Here is a 6000-nt window from a genome sequence, read left to right on the forward strand (position 1 = left end):
CCGGCACTTTTACTAAAAAGCCATCTCTCAGGTCACAAAGTTAGAGATGACTGGGAACTCAGAAAGCATCTAATCCGCCCCCTTTATTGTACAAGTGTTAGTTGCTCAATCGTGTCCAACGCTTGGCGACCCCGGGGACTGTAGTCAGCCAGGCTCCTCTGTCCATGGGATTCTCCAAACAAGAATACTGGAGTGGGTTACCCTGCCCTCCTACAGGGGGTCTTTCCGACCCAAAGATTGGACCCAGGTCTCCCACAGTGCAGGCAGATTCTTTACCATCTAAGCCTTCAGGGAAGCCCACTTCTATGTATACAGGAGGGGAAAAGAACCCCAAAGAACCCAGACCATTAGTCTCAGAAAGCTATATTGCTTGTGCTTGAGTTAGAGAAAAGATAAACTTATCAAAATGTTCCTTCTTTGCTGCTCAAAGTAATTAAGACATAGGTAATGGAGAGCAGTTTTAGAGGCCTCCTCTTCCTTCATTCAGCCGTGAGATGGGCAGGGCCAACCAACCTAGGGAAGGGCAGAGAATAAATTTAGAGGGAGCAAATTTTAACCAAAAAAGCAAGCTAACCTGATGGAAACATAGACTGTTCATTCTCACTTGAGAAGAAAAAATGTTCAGTGGGAATAATCATTTTCAGAATCATGGCCTAAACAAGCAGGATTATTTATCTAAATTAAAGATAATCACTTATTCAGAAACAGTTTTCTCAGGGTTTTCAGAACATCAAGTGTCAAAAACCAGCTTGCAAAGCCACGTTCAGGCTAGGAATTGAGGCCTCCACTGAAGTCCTCCTATGAAAGGGACAGGATCATTCTGTAAATGTGGGGAAATGTGTGTGACAAGAAACTCTGTTGAAGCTAGGCAAAATGGAAAAAACACTGTCAGAAATAACCATGATGTAAAACAAAGGGCTAAAAATAAGTCATACTCAACACATCCATTCATCTTTTAAGAAGCATTCAAAAGCGACTTACTGTCTGACGCCTAATCTCTCTAGAGAGGAGTGTCACTATCTGGGTCACGGGGAGTCTGCACCCAGAGCTTTGCCTTCCCCACACCCTGTCTGCCTTCTCCCTGGTGTTCACGGGCCCAAGGCTACTGGTCCAGCTTCCTAGCTGCCCATCAGTTTAGCTTTGCCTTGACCCCAGCCTCTCCCCGCAGTAATAACACAGGCCTTAGTGAGCAACGAGGGGCTGTATCACACAGTGGTGTTGTGTGAAGACGAGTTGTTTGAGGACAGGGGTCATGCTCAAGGTGCTTTGCATTGAGGTTTCTGGGTGAAAAGGTCCAGAGAGAACACATTTGGGCTCACTCATAACTCACGCTTGGCCCCGGGAAACATTCAGACCTGGGAGTATCCCTACCTTTAAAGTCTTTCTCAGTGCATAAAGGATTGGGCCCATCCCTAGCTTTATTATCATATTTAATTAATTAATGACCTTGCGTGTGCGTGACCTAAATACCAAGTGTACCATGTAGAGATGCACCCTCCTCCATGCAAGGGAGCCAAGATCAACACATAATGTGCAATCAGACCTCCCAGGAAGGTCTCTGTCCTCCCAGATCTCTGTCCTCAAAGCGGGGTAATTTACTAGAAGGTCTATTTGGAGTATGAGAAGTCTGGGAGAAAAGCCTAATGGTAGTGTTTAGGCAAGGTTAGAGTTGAATGTGTTGAGACTAGCCAACATGAGTATCTAGTCCAATTAGCTGGCCTCTCATCATTTTCATTTTCTGAGAAGGGGACAGGGAATTCCTTGCTGCTCACCTACCTCAGGACCTTCAAGCCACCTAGGTGGACTACTAGGAATCTGATTTGTACTAGGGTCCCCAGGTACCTGGTTCAGAAGTCCTACCCATGAGCAAATAGGGTAGACAAATACTGCCTCAAATTCTCAGAAGATGAACTCACCGTTGGTACACAGAGGTGAACATTCGACTTAGCTGGGAAATGCTTCTTTTAAGCACGAGCATGGACACTTCTACTTTGATATGTGTAGCCTGCTACCTGGGGCACTTTATCCCTGGCATTTAAAGTGGAAAGAACAGGGCAAAGTTTGGAAGGCTCAAGAGAGGAGATTGAATGAATGATTGTAGATCTCTGCAGACACCTAACTCTTCCAATGCTGTGAGCAGTAGGGGAGCATCATTGAGAGAGCAGCTGAGAACACACTGCCTGCTGCCCTGCTGGCCAGAACAGCCACAAAGGCCTCAGCAAGGAGGGTAGGTGGATGGACGGTTGGAGTACCTGTAACGAACTAGACAAGGATATGAGGCCCAAATTACCGAGATGCACGCAAATGTCACAAAAGGAAGAAGCAAGAGCCTGTTCAGACTCAAACGTATGCAAGAATTCAATTTCTCAGACCTGGTGGAAGCAGGAATTCCCTGAGGCATTTGAAGGAAGAGGGTGGAGCTGAGGGATGCGAATGCTCCTGCCCTAATTCTGAGACCTGAAGTTGGGTGTCCTGAGGGTTTGGCACCAGTGCACCCACGTCTCCCCACAGCAGAGGGGAGAGGAGGTGGGGGGGATAAGGGGGGGCGGGGCTCAATGCCAGCTCCACATTAGAATCACCTGGAAGCTTTCTAACTAATGGCCAGGCTCCCCATGGAGTGATTCTGATGTAGCTGGTCTGGAGTCCTTGTGCAGAAGGTAACTAACGGGCAGCCATTAGCTAAAGGACTTGAAAGGCTAAACATCCGTCAGGGATGATCCGTAATCACAGAAGCAGCCTTAGTGAAGGTGAGTCTGGAAAAAGAAATCATGGCTAGTCTATTGGCACCCAAAACTTTCCAAGTTAGAGTCACTTACAGCTAATTACCAACTTCTCCCAAGATTGGCCTCATACCTTTCTTAAGATGTAATGTCCATGACGCTTTGATGCTCACCCCTCCCTGCCAGCTAACTCTTATCACCTACTCATTTTTCATGTCTTAGACGCATCCCTGGCGTTTGAAACAGCAGGGCCTTATGGTCCTGCCCCTCCACCATGACCTCTGCCTACCTTTGTCTATGGAAAACTTTAGTCAAAGAATAAGTTTAATCAGAGAAGCAAGAAATGGGGAAACAAAGGAAGGCTGTCAAAGAAGACTAAACAATAATACTGTAGTCATGAAGCATAGTCAAGGACCTTTAGTTCTTTCTCAGGAGCTAGAGGTAATATTCAGAGCCATGTCCTTATAGATACTAAACTACCAGGTGGAAAGTTAATTACACGATGACCAGACCGTACCCAGGACGTGAGCTGCCACAGTTCCAAGAACTGGCCTCAGAGAAATGGGAACAAATGGACTCTGGAACTGAAGATTGGTGGTGGCGTAGTCACGAAGTCACATCCAACTCTTGCGACCCCATGGACTATAGCCTGCCAGGCTCCTCCGTCCATGGATTCTCCAGGCTAGAATACCGGAGTGGGTTGCCATTTCCTTCTCCAGGGGATCTTCCTGACCCAGGAAATGAACCCAGGTCTCCTGCATTGCAGGCAGATTTTTTACTGACTGAGCTATGAGGGAAGCCCTGGAACTGAAGATTAACTATATCTAAAACAACAAAGATGACGCTGGTCAGACCACCGATGACCAATTTGAAGCTGACTGTTACAGATGACTGTGCTGTTTCTGCATGTAGTTCTCCACCCCCCTCACCCAACACACACTTTTGTATATAAAAGCCCTTCCCCTCACTGGTTGTCAGTGCAGGGGAATCAGCCTTTGGACAGGTGTCTGCCACCCCTCTTCTTGTAGTTACTGGCATCTGAAATAAAGCAAACTTTCCTTTCCACCAGCTTGGCCTGTTTATTGGCTTTTCAATGGTGAGCAGCTGGACCCCACAAACATAGGTTTCGATAACATACTCACCTCTAACATAAAGTGGCGGAGAAGGCAATGGCACCCCACTCCAGTCCTCTTGCCTGGAGAATCCCAGGGACGGGGGAGCCTGGTGGGCTACTGTCTATGGGGGTCACACACAGTCGGACATGACTGAAGCGACTTAGCAGCAGCAGCAAGATAAAGTGGAGCCCTCTCTACTGATTGCTATGCATGTGCGCATGCTCAGTGGTTTCCCTCGTGTCCGACTCTGAGATCCCAGGGACTGTAGCCTGCCTGGTTCCTCTGTCCGTGGGATTCTCCAGGCAAGAATACTGGAGTGGGTTGCCATTTCCTTCTCCAATGCATGAAAGGAAAAGTGAAAGTGAAGTCGCAGTCGTGTCCGACTCTTAGCGACCTCATGGACTGCAGCCCACCAGGCTCCTCCGTCCATGAGATTTTCCAGGCAAGAGGACTGGAGAGGGGTGCCATTGACTTCTCCGCCACTTTATGTTAGAGGTGAAGATCCTTCTCCAGAGGATCTTCCCAACCCATGAATCGGGCCTGCATCTCCTGAGGCTCCTGTGTTGGCAGGCGGATTCTTTACCACTAGTGCCACCTGGGAAGCCCACTGATTGCTGTAGAACTAAACTCCCTTATGATACTTTGCTCACTTATAATTATTTAATTAGTTATTATTATGAGTCCCCACTATACTGTAAACTCCATGGAAATGGGTACTATCTCATTTTCATTCTCAGCTCTTTTCTTAGTATCTGGCACATATGGGACACAGAAGAGACATATATTACTTAACCAGATCAAACTGATACAAAAGGACCTTGCCAATACAGTATTCCCTGTGGATGCCTCTGAAAAAGCCTGATCTTGACCAAGTTTATGCATAGGAGTTGGAGGGTTATCTTCCACCAGCTGATCCTGTCCAGTGAAATCAACCTAGCCCACAAGGAAGAAGTAATTCATTTAAACTGAGTTATTGAGCAACAGACCTAAGACATAGGCAGGGGGGATTAGAGATGTTTATTTTCATCTGGTGCAAAGATCTTGACTTAGAGGTCCTTGCCTTACCAGGACCAGCCTGTAGAGCCACCTCAACTCTCAGCTTCCTTCAACACTGTGCTTTACCTGTATCTTGGAACTCGCAGGCACTCTCTGCTGGAGAACTTCACAAAGTATTTACTCTCTTCAAACCTCCAGCTTTCCGCTCGTCCTCCACAGATGAAATTCTCCTCCTACTTTACATGAAAAAGAAAAATGAGCAATAGGGAACAGCTCAACTTACTGCCACTAAACCAGGCACCTCATTCCACCCACACTGATGGTCTCTGCCCCTCCCATTATGTGCTGTGGACAGGGTTAATCCCCCGTCTGGGCACAGGATCCTCAAGGACCTCACTGAATAGACCACTCCCCAGCCCCCATCTTCAGGTTCTTCCTTCATTGTGTCTCTCCCGTCCACACTCAATATCATAAAAGCAAAGCAAAGCAAAGCAAAGTTGACTTGAACCCTACTTCCCCCTGCAGCTACCCTCTCTCTCTTTGCTGTGTCCCACAAGCCAAACTTCTTGAAAGATGGTGATGCTCATTGTCTTCATTTCCCTGTTACCCCCTCACTCCTCATCACATTCGCATCTGTCTGCTGAGCCCACAGTGAATCCACTGAACCCACCAATGAGGAATAAGCCGGTCAACCTCCTGTCACACCCCAGTCCCCTCCTCACCCAACTTCTCAGCGTTGTTCAGCACCTGGACTACTCCCTCTGTCCTGAATTGTTTCCTCAGTTCATTTTATGGATGAGGTCATGGATACTCAGAGAAGTTATGTCACTTACCCCACGTCACATGGTACGTTGGTGGCACCTCTAGGACTCAGCCCTAACCCCCTTGACTCTAAGTTCAGTTCCCCCTCCTGCCGCGATACAGCCCCTCCCAGGGTTAAGGTCAATCAGGTGGATGGTGAAAATGGGAAAGAGACACCAGGCAAAAAAGGGGTAAAGCTGTTTAGAGCAAAGAGTGGGGAACAAGAGAGAAGGAAAGGAAAGAAGAAAGGAGGAAAAAGGAGGCAAAGAATTTGGGTGGGAGAAACCAAAAAGAGAGAGTTCATGCCAAAGATAGATGATATACTGTAAAAGACCACATCCTACCTAAAGAAGAATTTCTTCTAAAGA

This window comes from Capra hircus, chromosome 2, assembly GCF_001704415.2.
Source record: "Capra hircus breed San Clemente chromosome 2, ASM170441v1, whole genome shotgun sequence".
In the NCBI taxonomy this organism is placed as follows: domain Eukaryota; kingdom Metazoa; phylum Chordata; class Mammalia; order Artiodactyla; family Bovidae; genus Capra; species Capra hircus.